The 25,139-nt window shown below is 55.9% G+C and overlaps 1 long non-coding RNA gene across 1 annotated transcript; it reads right to left on the minus strand.

Moving 5' to 3' along the window:
• Nucleotides 1–1,755: 1,755 nt before the first annotated feature.
• Nucleotides 1,756–6,832, minus strand: LOC137455171 (uncharacterized). The gene is made up of 6 exons (XR_010990785.1): nucleotides 6,677–6,832; nucleotides 6,505–6,583; nucleotides 4,985–5,489; nucleotides 4,267–4,440; nucleotides 3,863–4,022; nucleotides 1,756–2,401 (listed from the first exon to the last, which is right to left on the minus strand). It is a non-coding gene; the product is annotated as an uncharacterized lncRNA (long non-coding RNA).
• Between the last annotated feature and the right edge of the window lie 18,307 nt (nucleotides 6,833–25,139).

The following is a 25,139-nucleotide window of genomic DNA, read 5'->3' on the forward strand; positions in this document are numbered from 1 at the left end:
GGCGGTGACACGCGGGAGGGGGGCGGTGACACGCGGGAGGGGGGGCGGTGACACGCGGGAGGGGGGGCGGTGACACGCGGGAGGGGGGCGGTGACACGCGGGAGGGGGGGCGGTGACACGCGGGAGGGGGGCGGTGACACGCTGGAGGGGGGCGGTGACACGCTGGAGGGGGGCGGTGACACGCTGGAGGGGGGCGGTGACACGCTGGAGGGGGGCGGTGACACGCTGGAGGGGGGGCGGTGACACGCTGGAGGGGGGCGGTGACACGCTGGAGGGGGGCGGTGACACGCTGGGGGGGCGGTGACACGCTGGGGGGGCGGTGACACGCTGGGGGGGGCGGTGACACGCTGGGGGGGGCGGTGACACGCTGGGGGGGGGCGGTGACACGCTGGGGGGGGGCGGTGACACGCTGGGGGGGGGCGGTGACACGCTGGGGGGGGCGGTGACACGCTGGAGGGGGGCGGTGACACGCTGGAGGGGGGCGGTGACACGCTGGAGGGGGGCGGTGACACGCTGGAGGGGGGCGGTGACACGCTGGGAGGGGCGGTGACACGCTGGGAGGGGCGGTGCCACGCTGGGGGGGCGGTGCCACGCTGGGGGAGGCGGTGACACGCTGGGGGGGCGGTGACACGCTGGGGGGGCGGTGACACGCCGGGGGGGGCGGTGCCTGCGTTGTCACCTCACTCTCAGCTTTCCATTGGGTTTTATTCCCCTCCAAGACAACACGTTGAGTTCTGAGCAGCTGAGGAGCCCTGGGGAACACCTGTACAGAAATGTTCCTCCAAGAGCTGCCAGAAAAACGTTCGTTCCGCCAGCAGGCAGCTCTGGCTTCAGATCAAAAGCCTTCTGTGATCATTCTGTTTAGCTCAGCACCAGCTGCAGCCGTCGGTATTACCAAACTACACAGTAATGGCCTCCTCCCGGTGCCCTCCCGGTCCCAACAGTTTCCCCCCACCAAAGGACTGGCAGAGAACTGGAAGCGACTGGGAAGCAGATCCGGGCTAGGGCGCAGGCGCCGGATCCATAGCGACGCTCGAGTCAAGCTCTCCGCTCTCCCCCTAAGAATTTTCGAGCATTCAGCGCAGTTAGGCTGCAGAAATTAGCTCCCCCGGGGCGGCACACGCCGCGGCACGGCTGCACTGCCGGCCAGTACACACCGGGTGGCAGCATTGAGCTCCCCCGGGGCGACACACGCCACGGCACGGCTGCACTGCCGGCCGTTACACACCGGGTGGCAGCACTGAGCACCTCCCTGGGCGTGGGCAGCAGCCGGGCCCCCACGTGGGTTTTATTTTCCAATGCTAAAAGCCTTTTAGAAGCAGAGAGGGCAGACAGGGGTCCTTTCCAAAGCTTTCTTACGCACCAGTCACTCCAAGCCCTCCCTCTCCAGCTGCAAACCAGAGGTTTGCCTCCGCCTCGCCTCACCCCAGTACTTACACTTTTAAAGATAGTGTGGTCCCCTCGGAGAATTTTCAGCACTTTAGGGGGGGGCCCCCAGCCCTCGCTCACCTGCTCCTCTGCTGCAGCAGCCCCCTGCCCCACGTGGCAGAACCAGCCCACCCACAATCCCCCCACTCCCTTTGATTCGCCCCCAGAAAGGCACAAAATAAAGCAAACTGCCCAGCCAGCACCTCCTGCCTTTCACAGCGAGGACTGAACATTGCAGCTTTGGCCAAGACTATCAGCCCAAAGGAAGGCCTGGCCCCTGAGGAGCTAAATGCAAGTGAACTGTCTGACACCACCACAGTCCTGTGAATGTTGCAAAGCAGTAGTGCATGCAGTATAATAATTCGAAAGTTAAGGGCTGCTCAAGCTTTACACAAAGTATCCTATTCAGTTTTGGGTTCCACTTAACACAAAGTAAAAGTGTAAAAGGTCAGAGGGAAAGCCAACTCTACCTCTGAACTACAGCAAGAAATACTGGAATCAAGGGGCCCTTTCTTCTGCTACTAATAGATGAAGAGAACATGAAAACTGATGGGCTAAACCAACAGGGCAAGATTAGAATAACTAGTAGAGAGAACGGAAGATACAAAGCTTCAACTACATCTGTTTAGCAACGACTCCTACCAGACAACTTCCATGCCATAACTTTGCTGAATTCAAACAAGCCAGCTGGCGAAGCGTCTCGCTCACAGGCGGCCGACGAGGAGACGTGCAGAAGGCAGAGGCGAGGGAACAAGTCCTGAGCTTTGCTGCAGGCTGTCCTGCGGCTTCCCCTACCGACTCTTTCCCGTACACCACCGCAGAAGGAGTTGGGTGAATTTTGTCTCAAACCCATTAAACCCTTTGGTGGTTTCAGCTTCCCGAGGATGTGTCGGCACAAGTCCTTGTCGGGGCACCGCAAACAGGGAGAGACAAAGCTCCGAGATCCAGGAAGAGGACGGCTGAGCAGACACTCCTAAAGAGAGAAACTTCATCAGCTGAACCTCACACTTCTCCCAGCTTTGCAACAGCAAAGAACTTTGTGAACAACACAGTGGTGCTCCTAAGGAGGTCACCAGCTTGCAAGTTACAGGGGAAATAAAAACCTTTTTATTACAGAAGCACTGGCAAAAATTTACGGACAGGAACAGCAGACGAGGAAATTCTGCGATTGAGCTAACGATAGACATCGGGCCTAGGATCTGGCTACCCTGACAAAGGATGCCAACAGGACAGAGTGAGGCCTCAGCAGCACCCCCAAAAAGCCCCACAGAGAGCCACAGGCTCTGGCCCGTGCCCCACCTACGGGCCGGCCCTCCTGGCAGCAGCGCAACACCACCTCTTCAGGAGCCCAGGGACTGACCTCAGCCCCCTAAGGGCCAGGCAAGGTTGGTTCCTGTTAGCTGCCTAAAGCAGCCTCCCCAGCCCTGCTTACAGGGACCTTGGGCTGCTGCTGGGGACAGAAGGGGGATGGAGGGCTCCACAACTCGTCACACAGACCCCGAGTACAGGGCTGTTAAGCTGACAGGGTGCCAAGGGAACAGGCTGCCATGAAGGCACAGACCCAGGCCCTGAACTACAGGGTGGGTCACCTTGCCGCAGCAACACGACCCAGCGGCTTCGCTGTGTCCGACGAATAAAAGGAGGAAGTTCCACAGGAACAGAAGGGAAAACCTTTTCACTGTGTGTGCCAGAGCCCTGGAGCAGGCTGCCCAGAGAGTTAGTGGAGTCTCTGGAGACATTCAAAACCTGCCCCAGGTGATCCTGCACTGGCACAGGGGTTGGACCGGATGCTATTTTGGGGTCCCTTCCAACCCCTAACACTCAGTGATTCTGTGATTAGCTATGCTGGTGACAGAGTCTCACTGAGTGCTCTTTAAAATGTTTTTCTTTTCTTTCAGCCTAGGAGTTTCATATTTAAATAGACCTTCTGCTCTGTCTTCCCCCTTCCTTCTTCCATCTTGCGTCTAAACACTAGGAGAGCTCGATGAGGTGTATCCTGGGCGTCCCAACGTAACACATCTCAACTGCATACATGGATTTTGTAATCTTTTGCCCCATTGCTTGCACAGGGTGGATTAAGTTCATTACTTATAGCTCGTCAGGACAGCTGTTGAAGTGTCCTGTGCAATGCAGGAGGAGTTGAATCCCATAGGAAACCACATTACTGTGCTTTGTCAGCCTGGTTATGGTCAGAAACCTCCTTCATTTTTTTTTTCTCTTAAACAGATATATCACATGAGTCCCCAGAATTAATTTGCCTCTTCTCATAATTATTTCTTTAAAACTGTCTTAGAAGTGTCTCTGTCCTTCCCTCTCTCTAGATACTGGCCTCCTGAGCCCACGGCAGACTTGCACAGAGCTACTGCGAGCACCACTCTGCACGGCCTCTGGGGGGCTTTCAAGCACAGGCACCCCAGGAGAATCCAAACCTAACCTTGCAGCTGGCCTTAGAGCTCCTCTTTGGAAAACTGTCGCTGCCAGGGCCCACAAACCAACGTCCTCTGTCGGCAAACCGGATGTAAGGGCTGAAAAGTGTCAACGGAAACCGTAATCGGATGGCCCAGGAAGATCCTGCCGGTCTGAACACACCAGACCTGGAATGCACAAAGAAACTCTGTTAACAACTGTCTGTGCGTCTGCTCATAGCTTGAGGAGTAACAGAGCAGAACCAATTCCCAAAAGGTTTTCACTGCGTTCCCAGGGCAAGTAGAGGCTTGCTCTGGCTGTAGTTAATACCTAGAAATTCCTATCAAAATCTTTGCAGCACAACAAGAAAAAAACCAAACCAACCAAACCACAAACTGCTTTATATTATTAAGTAGGAACTCGAAAGCTTACAGGAACTGTGGGGATTTTTTTATGACAAATTATTCCTTTTCTTTTTTTCAGTGAGCAATTGGGTTTCCAACAGCTCCACATTCTGACACCAAAGCACCCCGCTCCGTGTCAGGGCTTGTGGCTGAGGCCGAATACAAATCTGCAACTGGTCCTCAGGCAAAGCAGTTAAGCTCCCTGAAAAAAAAGGAAAGAAAGCAAGAGTGAGTCAACCATAAAAACAAGACCTAACCAAACCCCCAAAGCCATTTTGTCAGGAAGTCGCCTCCACTATCACCCGCCACATGCTGAAATTCCCTTCCCCTGGGGCTCCTGCTTGGCCCACAGCTGGGGAACATAAAGCAAGGCACAGCCCTGTGGGTACCTGCTGCCCTGGAGCCACCAAAACCGGAGCACCCAGTCACTACCAATCCCACAGCAGACCCAAGATACAACAGGGACTCCATAGAGACTCCAAAACCTCACTGAGAACCCCCCAACTCCTTCAGGACCCCCCCAGATTCTCCAACTTAGATGCCCACAAAACCCCTTTGGTTGCACCCAAACCCCCCATCTGAAACACCCAGCTCCACTTTAGGTACCCCCAGATGCTTCCAATGTCCCCAGACCCGCTGGTGGACCAGCCCAGAACCCCCTGACACTATCCCAGACCCTTTCAGGGGGCTCCACACCCCTTCTAGATGCCCACAAAACCCCTTCACACGCCAAAAGAAACCTTTACCTGCCTCCAAACCCCATTAGGGGGCCACTTAGCAGCGGGTGGCAGCAACCAAGTCTGTTGCTCTCACCAATTAAACCCTTTGGTGCTCTCAGCTCTCTGACCCTGTGTCAGTGCAAGTCCTTGTCGGCCGGCACCTTTGTCCTGATCCAGGCGGAGAGAGAACTGCCAGGAACACAGCTTCGCCGCTCCGCTTGCGGCACGCCTGCTGCCGAGGGCAGCCTCGTCCTCAGCCTGCCCGAGAGGAACACGGCCCCCGGGGCCGGGGGACACACAAAAGCCTTCCACAAAGGAAACAAGGGAAGTCTCTTGGCCACTCTTCACGTGCCGAGTGCAATTGTCATGTGGAACACACCGCGGCATCTGGAACGAGTTTAAGTCCAGGTCTATGGCAGCACAGAGGTTCCTGGAATATCCCGGTACATCGATCCACAGGAGGTTGTCTTTCGGTCCCCAGTCTGATGCTTTGCAGCACAGCCATCACACCATTTCTCTCGAGTGCTTTGAACTGACAATTCATGCAGGAGAATAAAACCAAACAGGAGTAAGCAGCTTGGAAAAGAACTTTGATCATCACCGGGCCCAACAAGAGGACACAGTCTCAGGCTGCACCAGGGGAGGTTTAGGCTAGACATTAGGAAGAGGTTCTGCACAGAGAGAGTGATGGCCCATTGGAATGGGCTGCCCAGGGAGGTGGTGGAGTCACCATCTTTGGAGGTGTTCAGGAGGAGACTGGATAGGGTGCTTGGTTGCATGGTTTAGTTGATTAGGTGGTGTTGGATGATAGGTTGGACACGATGATCTTGAAGGTCTCTTCCAACTCGGTCTGGTCTATTCTTTTCTATTCCGTTCCATTCCATACCATTCCATTCCAACACCATCTAATCAACTAAACCATGGCACTGAGTGCCTCATCCAGTCTCTTTCTAAACACTTCCAGTGATGGTGACTCCCTGGGCACCACCTCCCTGAGCAGCACATTCCAAAGGCCAATCTCTCTTTCAACCTGCTCTATTCTATTCTATGAAGACCTTCTTCCTAACATCCAGCCTAAACCTCCCCTGGCACAGCTTGAGACTGTGTCCTCTTGCTCTGGTGCTGCTTGCCTGGGAGAAGGGACCAACCCCCACCTGGCTACAACCAGAACTGAGGGGACTGCAGTCTTTGCAGCTTCAGCTTTCCTTCTCTGCTACTTCTTTTTTCAGATGGATTTTTTTTCAAAGGGACTGCTGGACAGCAGAACAGGATGGATGGCTGGGCCCCAAGAGCGGTGGGGAACAGAGTTAAACCCAGCCGGTGGCCGGCCGGGCACGAGTGGTGTTCCCCAGGACACCCCTTGTGAGAGAGTGAGTCCAGAGAAGGGCCATAAAGCTGGTGAGGGGTCTGGATAACAAGCCTTAGGAGGAGTGGCTGAAGGAACTGGGACTGTTTAATCTGCAGAAGAGGAAGCTGAGGGAATTACGGTGTGGTCTGGCTTCAGCTCTCAACTAGTTCCACGTTGAGCAAGGACAGCTTGTACTCACAGAAGGCACTGGCTGCTTGGGTTCAAGGTTCCTGCAGAGCTCAGGCTATCTCTCTTCATTAGTGAGGTCGTCCTGTCACCTAGGCAGAGAGAAGAAAATGCAGCTATGAAATTAGACCACTGGAATCGTGAGACTCGTTCTGTGTGCGACTCCAGGAGAATCCAAACCTAACCTTGGAGCTGCCCTGAAGAGCTCCTCTTTGGAAAAGTCTCGCTGCCGGGCCCCACAAACCCCACACCCTCTGTCAGCAAACCGGATGTACGAGCTGAAGAGTGTCGACAGAAACTGTACGTGGACAGCTCAGGAAGGTCCTGCCAGTCCCAGCACACCAGACCTGGAATGATCAAAGAAAGTCCGTTAACAGCTGTCTGTGTGTCTGCTCATAGCTTGAGGAGAACCCCCCAACTCCTTCAGGACCCCCCCAGATTCCCCAACTTAGATGCCCACAAAACCCCTTTGGAGGCACCCAAACCCCCCATCTCATACGCCCAGCTCCGTTTTAGGTACCCCCAGACGCTTCTAATGTCCCCAGACCCGCTGGTAGACCAGCCCAGAACCCCCTGACACTATCCCAGACCCTTTCAGGGGGCTCCACACCCCTTCTAGATGCCCACAAAACCCCTTCTCATGCCAAAAGAAACCTTTTCCTGCCTCCAAACCCCATTTGGGGGCCACTCAGACCCCTTAGCAGCGGGTGGCAGCAACCAAGTCTGTTGCTCTCACCAATTAAACCTGGATGTTAGGAAGAAGGTCTTCATAGAATAGAATAGAGCAGGTTGAAAGAGAGATTGGCCTTTGGAATGTGCTGCCCAGGGAGGTGGTGGAGTCACCATCACTGGAAGTGTTTAGAAAGAGACTGGATGAGGCACTCAGTGCCGTGGTTTAGTTGATTAGATGGTGTTGGAATGGAATGGACCGGAACAGGTTGGAAGAGACCTTCAAGATCATCGTGTCCAACCTATCATCCAACACCACCTAATCAACTAAACCATGCAACCAAGCACCCTATCCAGTCTCCTCCTGAACACCTCCAAAGATGGTGACTCCACCACCTCCCTGGGCAGCCCACTCCAATGGGCAATCACTCTCTCTGTGCAGAACCTCTTCCTAACCTCTAGCCTAAACCTCCCCTGCCACAGCTTGAGACTGTGTCCTCTTGTTCTGGTGCTGCTTGCCTGGATGAAGAGACCAACCCCCACCTGGCTACAACCTCCCTTCAGGGAGTTGCAGAGAGCAAGAAGGTCTCCCCTGAGCCTCCTCTTCTCCAGGCTAAGCAACCCCAGCTCCCTCAGCCTCTCCTCACAGGCCTGTGCTCCAAACCCCTCCCCAGCTTTGTTGCCCTTCTCCGGACACCTTCCAGCAACTCAACGTCTTGCTTAAACGGAGGGGCCCAGAACTGGACACGGGACTCAAGGTGTGCCCTAACCAGTGCCAAGTGCAGGGGCAGAATGACCTCCCTGCTCCTGCTGGCCACTCTGATCCTGATATTGGCCAGGTTGCCAGTGGCCTTCTTGGCCACCCGTGCACGCTGCTGGTCACGACCAGAAGACAGGGATCAGAAGAGTCTTTGGCCAAGCTGTAAACCTCTTCCTAACATCCAGCCTAAACCTCCCCTGGCACAGCTTGAGACTGTGTCCTCTTGTTCTGGTGCTGCTTGCTTGGGAGAAGAGACCAACCCCCACCTGGCTACAACCAGAACTGAGGGGACTGCAATCTTTGCAGCTTCAGCTTTCCTTCTCTGCTACTTCTTTTTTCAGATGGATTTTTTTTCAAAGGGACTGCTGGACAGCAGAACAGGATGGATGGCCGGGCCCCAAGAGCGGTGGGGAACAGAGTTAAACCCAGCCGGTGGCCGGCCGGGCACGAGTGGTGTTCCCCAGGACACCCCTTGTGAGAGAGTGAGTCCAGAGAAGGGCCACAAAGCTGGTGAGGGGTCTGGATAACAAGCCTTAGGAGGAGTGGCTGAAGGAACTGGGACTGTTTAATCTGCAGAAGAGGAAGCTGAGGGAATTATGGTGTGGTCTGGCTTCAGCTCTCAACTACTTCCACGTTGAGCAAGGACAGCTTGTACTCACAGAAGGCACTGGCTGCTTGGGTTCAAGGTTCCTGCAGAGCTCAGGCTATCTCTCTTCATTAGTGAGGTCGTCCTGTCACCTAGGCAGAGAGAAGAAAATGCAGCTATGAAATTAGACCACTGGAATCGTGAGAGTCGTTCTGTGTGAGACTCCAGGAGAATCCAAACCTAACCTTGGAGCTGCCCTGAAGAGCTCCTCATAGCTTGAGGAGTACCAGAGCAGGAACAATTCCCAAAAGGTTTTCACTGCATTCCTAGGGCACTTGAAGGATTGCCCTGGCTGTAGTTAATACCTAGAAATTCCTCTCAAAATCTTTGCAGCACAGCAAGGAAATTGAGGGATGGGAAGGCAATATGTACTTACACGTTAGGCAAGAATTGGCTTTGCAAACTAATCTCTCTAACTGTTGGATATGCACTGAACTTCCTCGAGGCCAAATGAGGACCCCTTTATTTGGGGAAGCCTCAATGAATTGGACTTGGGGGGCATCAGACTGGGTGACTACATCTGAGAGTAACTTCCACAAGTGTCAGCGTGGGAAAGATAGCTCAGAAAGCCTGGGTCCAAAGTTTGACTTAAGAAAATATAGTATAGGAATATACTGTTGGCTGTGAGAAAGGGGGGAATTGATGAACAGAAAAGTCTCATCAACAGAACCACAGAGTTGATAAGAATTTTCCGCTTGTTAGCTGAAATGCTGGGACGCAGGGAGGGGGAGAGGGGCTGGCAGACAGCCTTTGGATAGAGAAGGAATAACAGGATTTGTCAGTGATTCATTTCTGTTAGTCTTGGACAAGATGCTCTTTTGTATACGATAAAGGACACCTGCATGATATGTGTACTTCTGCTCTTTTAGATAGATAAGCTTTGTATAGATAGGCAGCATCTGGACCTCTGTCATTATAGACAGATAACTTTTTGTATAAAAGTTTGCCCAAACCTCTCTGAAGACACACAGCTCTTTTGAAATGATCCTACCTGTGTCAGGCGCCAGAATAGAAGCACGATACAAGAGACTTACTGAGTCTCTTGTGTGTCTTTCTCTAACTCATTATCAACGCTGTCTGCAGCACAAACCCAAACCCAAACCCACCCCGAGACACCCCCAGCTCCCACGGGAGCCTGCAGAGACCTCCCAAAGGGTCCGTCGGAGGTGCCCAGCTGCCTCTCCACGACCCTTGACCCTTTCCGATGGCCCCACGAGAACTTTACATATCCCCAGACCCTTTTAGGTGTCCCCAAGACCTCCTCCGTCACCCCCAAAAGCCCTGCCGATGGCCCCAGACCACCTTCAGACGCCGGAAGGAACACACCTGGGAGTCCCGGGCCGGCAGCGACACCGGGACCGGACCCGCTGCGGCGCAGGCGCCGTGTCCATAGGGACCACCGGGACGCTGCCCCCCTGGCGCGAGCAGAGCCGGGCTAGGGCGCAGGCGCCGGATCCATAGCGACGCTCGAGTCAAGCCCTCCGCTCTTCCCCTAAGAATTTTCGAGCAGTCAGCGCAGTTAGGCTGCAGAAATTAGCTCCCCCAGGGCGGCACACGCCGCGGCACGTCTGCACTGCCGGCCATTACACACAGGGTTGAGCACTGAGCTCCCACGGGGCGCTATACGCCGCGGTACGGCTGCACTGCCGGCCATTACACACCGGGTGGCAGCATTGAGCTCCCCCGGGGCGGCACACGCCGCGGCACGGCTGCACTGCCTGCCATTACACACAGGGTGGCAGCATTGAGCTCCCACGGGGCCTCTAGGTACGGTTGAGGCAGCAGCCGCCACCCCCGCAGAGCCCCGCCGGCCAAGCCCGGACACGCCCCCCTCCCCCCCCCAAAAGCCCCGCGCTGCCCCGCCGGTGGCCACCCCCCCAAGCCCCGCGCAGCTCCAGCGGCTGCTATAGAGAAACCCCACAAAGCAGCAGAGACTGGCACTGACCTGGGACACAGCAGAAGAGCTCCAACCTCTACCAGCCACAACCCTGCACTGAGCCACTTTAAAGCATCTGGCGCCATGTTGTTGAGGGCGGTGCCATGCTGGGGGGTGGGGTTCAGGCTGGGGGGCGGTGACACGCTGGTGGGGGCGGTGCCACGCTGGAGGGGGCGGTGCCACGCTGGGGAGGCGGTGCCACGCTGGGGGGGCGGTGCCACGCTGGGGGGGCGGTGCCACGCTGGGGGGGCGGTGCCACGCTGGGGGGCGGTGCCACGCTTGGGGGGCGGTGCCACGCTGGAGGGGGGAGGTGCCACGCTGGGGGGGCGGTGCCACGCAGGAGGGGGGGCGGTGCCACGCAGGAGGGGGGCGGTGCCACGCAGGGGGGGGCGGTGCCACGCAGGGGGGCGGTGCCACGCTGGGGGGGGCGGTGCCACGCTGGGGGGGCGGTGCCACGCTGGGGGGGCGGTGCCACGCTGGGGGGGGCGGTGACACGCTGGGGGGGGCGGTGCCACGCTGGGGGGGCGGTGCCACGCTGGAGGGGGGCGGTGACACGCTGGAGGGGGGCGGTGACACGCTGGAGGGGGGCGGTGACACGCTGGGGGGGCGGTGCCACGCTGCGGGGGCGGTGCCACGCTGCGGGGGCGGTGCCACGCTGCGGGGGCGGTGCCACGCTGCGGGGGCGGTGACACGCTGCGGGGGCGGTGACACGCTGCGGGGGCGGTGACACGCTGCGGGGGCGGTGCCTGCGTTGGCACCTCACTCAGCTTTCCATGGGTTTTATTCCCCTCCGAGGCAGCACGTTGAGTTCTGAGCAGCTGAGGAGCCCTGGGGAACACCTGTACAGAAATGTTCCTCCAAGAGCTGTCAGAAAAACGTTCGTTCCGCCAGCAGGCAGCTCTGGCTTCAGAGCAAAAGCCTTCTGTGATCATTCTGTTTAGCTCAGCACCAGCTGCAGCCGTCGGTATTACCAAACTACACAGTAATGGCCTCCTCCCGGTGCCCTCCCGGTCCCAACAGTTTCCTCCCACCAAAGGACTGGCAGAGAACTGGAAGCGACTGGGAAGAAACTGGGAGGGACTGGGAGGGCACGAGGTGGAATCTGGGAGGGAAGGAGGAGGAAACTGTCAGAGACTGAAAGAAAACTGGGAGGAAACTGGTAGAGACTAAGAGGTAGTGGAGGCTCAAGTGGGAGGCACTGGGGAGAACTGTGAGAGAGCTCCGAAGGAACTGGAAGGGACTGGGAACAACTGGGAAAAAAGTCCCAAAGAGGACCCTAAATGGGCCCAAATGGCCCCAAAGTAAACAGAGCCCAAACTGGGGTGATCTGGACCAATGGAGCCAGTGGAAGCACTTCCCACCTAAACTGCACTGACCAAAGAGAGCGCAGCTCGGCTTTCCCACTCCGGGAAATCTGCCACGCTGCAAGATGAGAAGGAGACTGGGAGGGATTGAGCTTCTCCAGCACGGAGGCGAGCGTCCTTCTGTCTCGCACTTCAGGCTGTTTACTGCAGTCAGCTCTTCTTTATCATCAGACCGTTCTTCCGTCGTCAGCAGCCTGTTGTTCTTTCCTGTCCTGAAACCTTCCATAGATACTTTCTGCTTTCCTCCAGGCAGAGTCCAAGGGCATGATATTGAACACATCCAAGTGCCAGGTTCTACACATTACCACAACAACCCCAGGCATTGCTACAGGCTGGGGTCAGACTAGCTGGAGAGGAACCAGGCTGAAAGGGACCTGAGGGTGCTGGTTGACACCAGCTGAACATGAGCCAGCAGTGTGCCCAGGTGGCCAAGAAGGCTAAATACATCCTGGCCTGCATCAGGAACAGTGTGGCCAGCAGGAGCAGGGAGGTCATTCTGCCCTGTGCTCAGCACTGGTCAGGCCACACCTTGAGTTCTGTGTCCAGTTCCTGGGCCCCTCAGTTTAGGAAAGATGTTGAGATGCTGGAAGGTGTCCAGAGAAGGGCAACAAAGCTGGGGAGGGGTCTGGAGCACAGCCCTGTGAGGCAAGGCTGAGGGAGTTGGGGTTGCTTAGCCTGGAGAAGAGGAGGCTCAGGGGAGACCTTCTTGCTCTCTACAACTACCTGAGGGCAGGTTGTAGCCAGGTGGGGTTTGGTCTGTTCACCCAGGCACCCAGCACCAGAACAAGAGGACACAGTCTCAAGCTGTGCCAGGGGAGGTTTAGGCTGGAGGTGAGGACAGAGTTCATCCCAGAAAGAGGAATTGGCCATTGGAATGTGCTGCCCAGGGAGGTGGTGGAGTCCCCATCCCTGGAGGTGTTCCAAAAAAGAACTGGATGTGGCACCTGGAGCCATGGTTTAATTGTGAGGAGGGGATAGGGATGCAGACATAGGAGGGAATTGATGAGATCTGAGGTCTCTTCAAACCTGGTTGATTATGTGAGACTGGGAGGTACTAGGAGGAACTGGGGGTTACTGGGAAGTACTAGAAGGTACTGGGAGGCTGTGGAAGGACTCTGCGGGGGGAGGGTTACTGGGGGGGAGTGAGGGGCACTGGAGAACTATATGGGTTAACTGGGAGGTACTGGGAAGGGCTCTGAATGGCACCGGGAAAAACTCAGAGACTGCGGAAAGACTTTGGGGCAGTCTGGAGGGGCTCAGGGGGGCACTGGGAGCTATGGGGACTGTAATGGGTTGGGGCAAACCCCCTCCCCACCACGCGCAGAAATAATGACTCAGACAAACAGATTGCAAAAGTGATGGAAAGTTTAAATAGAACAGTGAGTGCGTGCAGAGAGCTAGAAATACAGTGACAAGAGAAAAGAACCCAAAACAGACCCAGAGAAATCCCATCCCTACCTGAGGGTACACCCGAGACCCCCAGGGCTCCTTCTTCCCCCTCCCACTGCTAGGCTAGTCTCAGCTGGCCAGATCTGAGACTGCCCATCCCCCCGTGGCCTTGGGCCTAGCCAGGCCCAAAGCCAGGAGATCTCTCCCCCAGTTACCGGCTGACGGAGGAGGAAGAAAAGAGCAAGTGCCAGACCCCGCCGTGAAACTTATAGTGGTGCAAGGGATCATGGTAGGAAATAACCTAATTTCCTGTGTCCACCCACTGGGCTGGACTTCTGGACACAGGAAACACCCCTGTAGCAGAGGGCAGCCAGCCCAAACTACGACAGGGACATACTCTCAGTGCTCCCAGTTGGGTTTTTGATGCTTCCAGTTGTCTCCCAGGGCTCCAGAACTGACTCCAGGTGCTGCAGGTATGGCTCCCAGTCCCTCCCAGTGCCTCTCAGTCCCTGCCAGCCTCCTCCCAGACTGGGAAAGGACTGGGAGGCACTGGGAGGGGCTCAGGACAGTACTGGGAGGTACTGGGAGGCTGAGAAAGGATCTGGGGGGGGAAGGTTACTGGGGGGGAGTGAGGGGCACCGGGAAATTCTAAGGGTTAACTGGGAGGTACTGGGAAGGGCTCTACATGGCACTGGGAAGAACTCAGAGACTGTGGAAAGACTTTGGGGGGGTCTGGAGGGGCTCAGGGGGGCACTGGGGGTCATGGGGAGATACTCCCAGTGCTCTCCCAGTTGTCTCCCAGCTCCTCCCAGGGACCCCTAGTGCTCCCAGTTGGGTTCCCACTGCTTCCAGTTGTGTCCCAGGGCTCCAGCAATGCCTCCAGCGGGTCCAGGCATGTCTCCCAGTGCCTCCTGGTCCCTACTGGTCTCCTATACTGGGATAGGAGTAGAAGGGATTGGGAGGCACTGGGAGGGACAGGAATAAACAGGGAGGGACTGGGAGGGGAGTGGGACAGTGTGGGAGGGGACTTGGAGGGACAGGGAGGGGACATAGTGGGAATGGACTGGGAGGCTGTAAAGGGCTGTGGAGGGAAATGGGGGACTGAGGGGGGTACTGGGAATTCCTGGGTCATGCTCCCAGTGCTCCCAGTTGTTTCCCAGTTGTCTCCCACGACCCTTGACCCTTTCAGATGGCCCCACGAGAACTTTACATATCCCCAGACCCTTTTAGGTGTCCCCAGACCTCCTCCGTCACCCCCAAAAGCCCTGCCGATGGCCCCAGACCACCTTCAGACGCCGGAAGGAACACACCTGGGAGTCCCGGGCCGGCAGCGACACCGGAAACCGCACTGCGAGCTCCCCGAATGCGCCAGCACCCCTTGCCCCGGCATAGGACGGCGGTTCGCAGGCACCCTGGGGCACAGAACGGCGTCAGGCGCCGAATCAGGGCTCTCGGCGACCGCTCCGGCTCCAAAGCTGCTCAGCGCGGCGCCCGCCCCCCCGGCCAGAAAAGCGGGGCGCAGCCCGCGAGGAGGGCGCGTGCGCTGGACCGGACCCGCTGCGGCGCAGGCGCCGTATCCATAGCGACCACCGGGACGCTGCCCCCTGGCGCCAGCAGAGCCGGGCTAGGGCGCAGGCGCCGTATCCATAGCGACGACCGGGACGCTGCCCCCTGGCGCGAGCAGAGCCGGGCTAGGGCGCAGGCGCCGTATCCATAGCGACCACCGGGACGCTGCCCCCTGGCGCGAGCAGAGCCGGCCTAGGGCGCAGGCGCCGTATCCATAGCGACCACCGGGACGCTGCCCCCTGGCGCGAGCAGAGCCGGCCTAGGGCGCAGGCGCCGGATCCATAGCGACGCTCGAGTCAAGCTCTCCGCTCTTCCCCTAAAAATTTTCGAGCATTCAGCGCAGTTAGGCTGCAGAAATGAGCTCCCCCGGTGCGGCACACGCCGCGGCACGGCTGCACTGCCGGCCGTTACACACCGGGTGGCAGCACTGAGCTCCCCCGGGGCGGCACACGCCGCGGCACGGCTGCACTGCCGGCCATTACACACCGGATGGCAGCATTGAGCTCCCACGGGGCGGCACACGCCGCGGCACGGCTGCACTGCCGGCCGTTACACACCGGGTGGCAGCACTGAGCACCTCCCTGGGCGTGGGCAGCAGCCGGGCCCCCACGTGGGTTTTATTTTGCAATGCTAAAAGCCTTTTAGAAGCAGAGAGGGCAGACAGGGGTCGTTTCCAAAGCTTTCTTACGCACCAGTCACTCCAAGCCCTCCCTCTCCAGCTGCAAACCAGAGGTTTGGCTCCGCCTCGCCTCACCCCAGTACTTACACTTTTAAAGATATTGTGGTCCCCTCGGAGAATTTTCAGCACTTTAGGGGGGGGCCCCCAGCCCTCGCTCACTTGCTCCTCTACTGCAGCAGCCCCCTGCCCCACGTGGCAGAACCAGCCCACCCACAATCCCCCCCACTCCCTTTGATTCACCCCCAAAAAGGCACAAAATAAAGCAAACTTCCCCAGCCTTCCTGTAGGCCCCCTTCAGATACTGGAAGGACACAATTAGGTCACCTCGGAGCCTTCTCTTCTGCAGACTGAACAGCCCCAACTCCTTCAGTCTGTCCTCATAGGAGAGGTGCTCCAGCCCTCTGATCATCCTTGTGGCCCTTCTCTGGACACGTTCCAGCACCTCCACATCCCTCTTGTAATAGGGGCTCCAGAACTGGACACAGTACTCCAGGTGGGGTCTCACCAGGGCTGAGCAGAGGGGGAGGATCACCTCCCTCGACCTGCTGGCCACACTTCTCCTGATGCAGCCCAGGATCTGATTGGCTTTGCGGGCTGCAAGTGCACATTGAGAGCTCATGTTGAGCTTTTCGTCCACGAGCACCCCCAAGTCTCTCTCCTCAGGGCTGCTTTCCAGCCAGTCCCTGCCCAGCCTGGATTTGTGCCTGGGATTGCCTCGACCCAGATGCAGGACCCTGCACTTGCTCTTATTGAACTTCATGAGGTTGGCTTGTGCCCACCTCTCCAGCCTGTCCAGGTCCCTCTGGATGGCCTCCCTTCCCTCCAGCTGTCTGCTGCACCACACAGCTTGGTGTCATCAGCAAACTTGCTGAGGGTGCACTCAATGCCACTGTCCATGTCCCCCACAAAGATGTTGAACAAGACAGGTCCCAGGACTGATCCCTGAGGGACTCTGCTTGTCCCTGGCCTCCACTGGGACATGGAGCCATTGACAGCCACTCTTTGGGTGTGGCCATCAAGCCAGTTCACAGTATCACAGTATCACAGTATCACTTAGGTTGGAAAGGACCTCGAGGATCATCGAGTCCAACCTATCAACACAGACCCCATGACTAGACCATGGCACCAAGTGCCACGTCCAATCTCCCCTTGAACGCCTCCAGGGTTGATGACTCAACCACCTCCCTGGGCAACCGGTTCCAATGCCAAATGACTCGCTCGGTGAAGAATTTCCTCCTCACCTCGAGTCTGAACCTCCCCTGGCACAGCTTGAGACTGTGTCCCCTTTTTTTTTTTTTTTTTTTTTTTTTTTTTTTAAAGTTTTTTAAATAAAAAAATCTTTTCCAGTCTTTATTCCAACAATCACATCCCGACTTTGGTCACAGCTCTGAGAAGGTCGTGTCTGGTTTTTGGTAGCTGTTGTGGTGCTTGTTGGTTGCTTTGCTTTCTCCTCTCCTCTAACCACCCACACTCCCCCCACCTCCCCTCCCCCCCCCCCTTTATGTGACTATTATAAAATGACACAAGTTGCAGTAACCACCAGCTGATAATAAATAGGTTATTTGTTAGTCCACAAAGTTAAAGTGCTTTGAGAAGGGCTGTAAGAAGCTCTATCCTAGACTGAGGGGAGGAGGATCTTGGAAATGTAGTGCAGTAGGAAGCTCTGGCCGGGCACAAGGAGCCCCCCCCCACACCTCGGCCAGGAGAAAATCAAACCACAAAAGAGCCCTCAGGCACAGCCCCAGGAGCCGTGCTGCCACACCAGGTGACTGGAAGCATGAGCCAAGATGCCCACTCCTGAGGCTGGAAGGGTTTGGGCCCCTCCAGAGGGCCGGGCAAGGTTTGGCCGAGGCGTTGGGACCCTCGCCCCTCGCTCGCGGGGAGAACCTCCCCCGCTTTATTTTCACAGTTTAGTCTTGCTGGGAGACCTCCAAGCCCAAGGGGAGCTAAAGCCTGCTCCTCCCCTGCGCCCTCACTGCAAGGGTAGACAGGGGGCAGAGCTGCCCTGGGCGGTGGGGACAGGCTGCCCCCCAGCCCCAAGCCCCTTGGCATTGACCTGAGATCAGCAGCCTGCCGCCTCTTTCCCTGAGGAAGCCAAGTCCCTCTCCCTGAGGAGAGCGCTTTTGGGGAGCAGGGGCTGCCTGCTGCCCCTGGATAAATGCCCTTAGCTGCCTGCAGAGGATTGGTGTGTTTATCCATCTAGTGGTCACCCATCACACCCATGTGTCACCAGTTTGGAGACCAGGCTGTGGTGCGGGACAGTGTCGAAGGCTTTGCTCAGGGTCCAGGTAAATGACATCAGTTGCTCGCCCCTCATCTATTAATTTTGTCACCTGCTCATAGAAGGCCACCAGGTTGGTCAGGCAGGATTTGCCCTTGGCAAAGCCATGCTGACTGTTCCCAATCACCTCTTCACTATTCTTTTGAGCGAGTAGTGACTCCAGGAGGATCTGCTCCATGATCTTTCCAGGCACAGAGGTGAGACTGAGTGGCCTGTAGTTCCCTGGTTCCTCCTTCTTGCCCTTTTTGAAGATGGGGGCAATGTTTACCCTTTTCCAGTCTGTGGGGACTGCCCCAGCTTGCCATGACTTTTGAAATATAATAGAGAGGGGTTTAGCAACCTCCTCTGCCAGTTCTCTCAGCACCCGTGGGTGTATCCCGTCGGGTCCCATGGACTTGAACACTTTCAGGTTCTTCAGATGATCACGAACCTGATCTGCACTTACAATGGGCAGTTCTTCCTCCCCGTCCCTGGCTTTGACTTCCATAACATCAGGAGTGTGGCTAGAGGCCCTTGCAGTGAAGACTGAGGTAAAGAAGTTATTAAGCACCTCAGCCTTTTCCTCATCACTTGTGACCATGTCACCAGTTTCCTTTCTGAGGGGAACCTCCTCAGAAAGGAAACCTCCTGATGAACCTCCTGCCTTTCACAGCAAGGACTGAACATTGCAGCTTTGGCCAAGACTATCAGCCCAAAGGAAGACCTGGCCCCTGAGGAGCTAAATGCAAGTGAACCATCTGACACCACCACAGTCCTGTGAATGTTGCAAAGGAGTAGTGCATGCAGTATAATAATTGGAAAGTTAAGGGCTGCTCAAGCTTTACACAAAGTATCCTATTCAGTTTTGGGTTCCACTTAAAGTAAAAGTATAAAAGGTCAGAGGGAAAGCCAACTCTACCTCTGAACTACAGCAAGAAATACTGGAATCAAGGGGCCCTTTCTTCTGCTACTAATAGATGAAGAGAACATGAAAACTGATGGGCTAAACCAACAGGGCAAGATTAGAATAACTAGTAGAGAGAACGGAAGATACAAAGCTTCAACTACATCTGTTTAGCAACGACTCCTACCAGATAACTTCCATGCCATAACTTTGCTGATTTCAAACAAGCCAGCTGGTGAAGCGTCTCGCTTACAGGCGGCCGACGAGGAGACGTGCAGAAGGCAGAGGCGAGGGAACAAGTCCTGAGCTTTGCTGCAGGCTGTCCTGCGGCTTCCCCTACCGACTCTTTCCCGTACACCACCGCAGAATGAGTTGGGTGAATTTTGTCTCAAACCGGCTCCTAAGACAACCTCCGCTTTTTCCCTGGGTGCCTACGTGGGTGTTGCTTCATCTTTCCCTCACGCTCGGTACGGCATTCGGGTGCAGAGCAAGGCTCCGGACAGCCAAACCGAACTCCTGTGCTGAAGAAAAGGAAGCGGAAACACAGGCTGAGCCCCTGAGCTCTAAACATTCACTGAGCCCCAGGAAATGCCTGCATGTGCTGGCTGCTGCCACCTCCTCGTTGCCCCGGGCCTGCTCATTGGAGGCTGCCTGGCAAAAGCACCTGCCCCCACTTTCCTCGGCGTTCTTTGAATACCCAGGTTGGAAACCTAAGAGGTAGCGCACTAATTGGAAAGCATGTTCCAGCGGGCGTGGCTGGAGGCTGGGCGCTGATGTCTTCCTGCCCTGCCAACTTAGCATGGTGAACCAAAGCTCTTCAGCTTTTTCTAGGGGTGGAAACACAACAGGACAAACTTTGTTTCTCAGGTAACAAGGCACAAAACTCATTAAGGGGTTTCTAGGCCAGAATCAACACCTACCCCTAACCTGAAACCCTTCTGATTGCTTCTGCCTGTCAGCACAGTACCTCTGCATCTCTCTGGGAGAGATTCCAATGGCTCAGGAGCAGATGATGTTTCCCACTGGAACGATCCCACTCTTAGTCACGCAGCAAAGATCCCCTCTATGCTGGAAATACATATTCTAATAGGGTAACCCATGGTGAAGAGGAAACACTGCCATTTGGCAATGTTGATTTACCTTCTGGGATTTACTACCCCATAGTCACCTTGCAGTTGGTGCATTTCTTGCTGGCAATCAAGCAATCTTAGTTTCATAGTTTCATTCAGGGTTGGAAGGGACCACAAGGATCATCTAGTTCCAACCCCCCTGCCATGGGCAGGGACACCCCACACTAGATCAGGCTGGACAGAGCCTCATCCAGCCTGCTCTTAAACACCCCCAGGGACGGGGCCTCGACCACCTCCCTGGACAACCCATTCCAGGGTTTCACCACTCTCATGGTGAAGAACCTCCTCCTCACATCCAGCCTGAATCTCCCCACCTCCAGCTTCATTCCATTCCCCCTAGTCCTATCACTACCTGAGATCCTGAGCAGTCCCTCCCCAGCCTTCCTGTAGGCCCCCTTCAGATACTGGAAGGCGACAATTAGGTCACCTCGGAGCCTTCTCTTCTGCAGACTGTACAGCCCCAACTCCTTCAGTCTGTCCTCATAGGAGAGGTGCTCCAGCCCTCTGATCATCCTTGTGGCCCTTCTCTGGACACGTTCCAGCACCTCCACATCCCTCTTGTAATAGGGGCTCCAGAACTGGACACAGTACTCCAGGTGGGGTCTCACCAGGGCTGAGTAGAGGGGGAGGATCACCTCCCTCGACCTGCTAGCCACACTTCTCCTGATGCAGCCCAGGATCTGATTGGCTTTGCGGGCTGCAAGTGCACACTGAGAGCTCATGTTGAGCTTTTTGTCCACCAGCACCCCCAAGTCTCTCTCCTCAGGGCTATCCTCCAGCCAGTCACTGCCTAGCCTGTATTTGTGCCTGGGATTGCCTCGACCCAGATGCAGGACCCTGCACTTGCTCTTATTGAACTTCATGAGGTTGGCCTGTGCCCACCTCTCCAGCCTGTCAAGGTCCCTCTGGATGGCCTCCCTTCCCTCCAGCGTGTCTGCTGCACCACACAGCTTGGTGTCATCAGCAAACTTGCTGAGGGTGCACTCAATGCCACTGTCCATGTCCCCCACAAAGATGTTGAATAAGACAGGTCCCAGGACTGATCCCTGAGGGACTCCACTTGTCACTGGCCTCCACTGGGACATGGAGCCATTGACAGCCACTCTTTGGGTGCGGCCATCAAGCCAGTTCCTTATCCATCTAGTGGTCCACCAATCAAACCCATGTGTCACCAGTTTGGAGACCAGGATGTGGTGCGGGACAGTGTCGAAGGCTTTGCTCAGGTCCAGGTAAACGACATCAGTTGCTCTCCCCTCAGCTATTAATTTTGTCACCTGCTCATAGAAGGCCACCAGGTTGGTCAGGCAGGATTTGCCCTTGGCAAAGCCATGCTGACTGTTCCCAATCACCTCTTCACTATTCTTTTGAGCGAGTAGTGACTCCAGGAGGATCTGTTCCATGATCTTTCCAGGCACAGAGGTGAGACTGACTGGCCTGTAGTTCCCTGGTTCCTCCTTCTTGCCCTTTTTGAAGATGGGGGCAATGTTTCCCCTTTTCCAGTCTGTGGGGACTTCACCAGACTGCCAGGACTTTTGAAATATAATAGAGAGGGGTTTAGCAACCTCATCTGCCAGTTCTCTCAGCACCCGTGGGTGTAACCCGTCGGGTCCCATGGACTTGAACACTTTCAGGTTCTTCAGATGATCACGAACCTGATCTGCACTTACAATGGGCAGTTCTTCCTCCCTGTCCCTGGCTTTGACTTCCATAACATCAGGAGTGTGGCTAGAGGCCCTTGCAGTGAAGACTGAGGTAAAGAAGTTATTAAGTACCTCAGCCTTTTCCTCATCACAGGTGACCATGTCACCATTTTCTTTTCTGAGGGGGCCCACACCTTCCCTAGTCTTCTTCTTCCCATTAATATACCTGTAAAAGTTCTTAGTATTCCCTTTAATCTCCCTGGCTAGATTCAACTCAAACTCTGCTTTGGCTTTCCTGACCAGGACTCTTGCTGCTCGGGCAGCTTCCTTGTATGCCCCCTGTTCTACCTGTCCTTCCCTCCACTTCCTGTACAGTTTCCTTTTAAGTAATAGTGTGTCCAGTAGCTCCTTGCCCATCCAGGCAGGCCTCCTAGCATTCTTACCTGCTTTTCTCTTTGTTGGTACACAGAGCTCCTGGACACAGAGGAGGTGGTCCTTGAATACTGACCAGCTGTCCTGGGTCCCTCTTCCCTCCAGGGCTTTGTCCCACGACACTTTGGCTAGCAGATCCCTGAAGCGATCAAAATCTGCACGCCTAAAGTCTAGGGTCGTGAGCTTGGAATACTTCCTCCTGATTGCCCTGAGGATGTTAAATTCAACTGCTTCATGGTCACTGCAGCCAAGGCCGTCTATCTCTTCCATCTGTTGCTCTCATTGTTTTGTTTCAGCTTTCTGAGCCTGTGTCGGTACAAGTCCTTCTCAGGGCACTGCAAACAGAGACAGACAAAGCTTCCTTTTCTCCAATAGTTCCAGGAAGATTTCCGGCACTCCTAGGCGAGCACCGACAGAGTGACGGCTGTGAGGTGACATCAGCCTGGCACTGGAGCTGGGCATTCTGAGCAGATGAGGAACCCTGGGCAACACCTGCAGAGAAATCTTGGTTCCTCTGCAGAGAAGCACTGGCCTTAGAGACAAAGCTATCTTTGATCTGGGCACCAGCTGCAGCTCTCAGCAGTGCCCAGCTGCAGAGCAATGGCCTGAACCTTCATCCTGATCCAGGTGAAGAGAGAACTGCCAGGAACACAGCTTCTCTGCTCCGGTTGCAGCATCCCCAAGGACCGAGCGCAGCCTTGCTGTTAGCGAGGAACATAGCCCCTGTGAGAAGCTCCTGGGGTCAGGGGACAAACAAGAGGTTTTCCACACTGGAAACAAGGGAAGTCTCTTTGCCACTCCCATTATACCCATCAGAGGACTTCTGCTTGCTTACCTACCTGCTCACTTGGAGTCTACACTGGCAGAAGGTTCAGCTCCTCGGTAAAAGCGTGGACTGAGCAATTTCCTTTTCAGCCTTTCCTTCCTGACTGACAGAGATCAAACCCTACCTGGAGCCCACATAAGCCAAGCAGGAGATCCCCTGCTAGGCTGGCAGGGCGAGGCTGTACCGTCGCAGCAGCCGTAGCCCTTGTGCCGACACAACAGGGACTCCGTAGCCCCCCATAGCCATCCTGCTGCCCTCCTCGAGCCCCGACCCTACCATAGCCATCCTATTGTCGCCCTCCAGCCCCGCCTCCAGTCCTCCTGCCCCGCCTCCTGCAACCTCCCTCAGCCCTTTCCCCGCCCCCTCCCATAGCCATCCTATTGCACTCAAGCCCCGCCCCCTTGTGACGCACGGCGCTTCCCCGCCCCCTCCCATAGCCATCCTATTGCACTCAAGTCCCGCCCCCTTGTGACGCACGGCGCTTCCCCACCCCCTCCCATAGCCATCCTATTGCCCTCAAATTCCCCTTTCATACCCCCAAGCCCACTTCAGATGACAGCAGACCCTCCTTAACAGGCCCCCAACGCTCAGCAGGTCCGGTGCTGCTGTGCCTCGGGAGCAGATCAGCTGGTCTCCCTGCAGAGCTTTTTCCAGTCAATGAAAAAACAGCACACCACACACACATGAAAGACAATCCACTGTTTTAATTGAGAGACAGTTGCTATTTCTGCTTCAAACCACACCCCACACCCCCCCGTGGCTCTGCTCAGGATGTGCTTTTCTCCTCTAGAAGCCTTTCTACAGAACAGAGGGGGGTCACGTCAAGGCCTTTCTGCACACAAATCACTGCCCTTCTGCAATCTCTCAATAAGCAGCACCGCTGTTCCTTGGCTGGAACACCTCACACTCACTCTTACACTTTCCCGGGGCTTTCCCTCCCCTCCAAGAACGTCCTGGCATTTCAAACATTTGGCATTTCAGGTCTGCAAGCAGCCTTTGTGGGAGGCTGCCCTCACCCCTCCCTCACTGCTCCTCTGCTGTATCCTCGCCCACCCCCCTGTGGCATCACAGAAGGAAAGACAGCCGAGCGGCTACGCTCCTGTTCTTTTTATCACCCCGAGCCGGGGACAGCCTTCTGGGCAAGGTTTGCAGCTTCAGCACACAGCTGAGCTTTGCTCTCACCCATTAAACCCTTTGGTGGTTTCAGCTTCCCGAGGATGTGTCGGCACAAGTCCTTGTCGGGGCACCGCAAACAGGGAGAGACAAAGCTCCGAGATCCAGGAAGAGGACGGCTGAGCAGACACCCCTAAAGAGAGAAACTTCATCAGCTGAACCTCACACTTCTCCCAGCTTTGCAACAGCAAAGAACTTTGTGAACAACACAGTGGTGCTCCTAAGGAGGTCACCAGCTTGCAAGTTACAGGAGAAATAAAAACCTTTTTATTACAGAAGCACTGGCAAAAATTTACGGACAGGAACAGCAGACAAGGAAATTCTGCGATTGAGCTAACGATAGACATCGGGCCTAGGATCTGGCTACCCTGACAAAGGATGCCAACAGGACAGAGTGAGGCCTCAGCAGCACTCCCAAAAAGCCCCACAGAGAGCCACAGGCTCTGGCCCGTGCCCCACCTACGGGCCGGCCCTCCTGGCAGCAGCGCAACACCACCTCTTCAGGAGCCCAGGGACTGACCTCAGCCCCCTAAGGGCCAGGCAAGGTTGGTTCCTGTTAGCTGCCTAAAGCAGCCTCCCCAGCCCTGCTTACAGGGACCTTGGGCTGCTGCTGGGGACAGAAGGGGGATGGAGGGCTCCACAACTCGTCACACAGGCCCCGAGTACAGGGCTGTTAAGCTGACAGGGTGCCAAGGGAACAGGCTGCCATGAAGGCACAGACCCAGGCCCTGAACTACAGGGTGGGTCACCTTGCCGCAGCAACACGACCCAGCGGCTTCGCTGTGTCCGACGAATAAAAGGAGGAAGTTCCACAGGAACAGAAGGGAAAACCTTTTCACTGTGTGTGCCAGAGCCCTGGAGCAGGCTGCCCAGAGAGTTAGTGGAGTCTCTGGAGACATTCAAAACCTGCCCCAGGTGATCCTGCACTGGCACAGGGGTTGGACCGGATGCTATTTTGGGGTCCCTTCCAGCCCCTAACACTCAGTGATTCTGTGATTAGCTATGCTGGTGACAGAGTCTCACTGAGTGCTCTTTAAAATGTTTTTCTTTTCTTTCAGCCTAGGAGTTTCATATTTAAATAGACCTTCTGCTCTGTCTTCCCCCTTCCTTCTTCCATCTTGCGTCTAAACACTAGGAGAGCTTGATGAGCTGTATCCTGGGCGTCCCAACGTAACACATCTCAACTGCATACATGGATTTTGTAATCTTTTGCCCCATTGCTCGCACAGGGTGGATTAAGTTCATTACTTAGAGCTTGTCAGGACAGCTGTTGA

The sequence above is a fragment of the Melanerpes formicivorus genome, unplaced genomic scaffold, assembly GCF_026170545.1.
Source record: "Melanerpes formicivorus ecotype bairdi unplaced genomic scaffold, bMelFor1.0.p_v2 SCAF_92, whole genome shotgun sequence".
Lineage (NCBI taxonomy): Eukaryota > Metazoa > Chordata > Aves > Piciformes > Picidae > Melanerpes > Melanerpes formicivorus.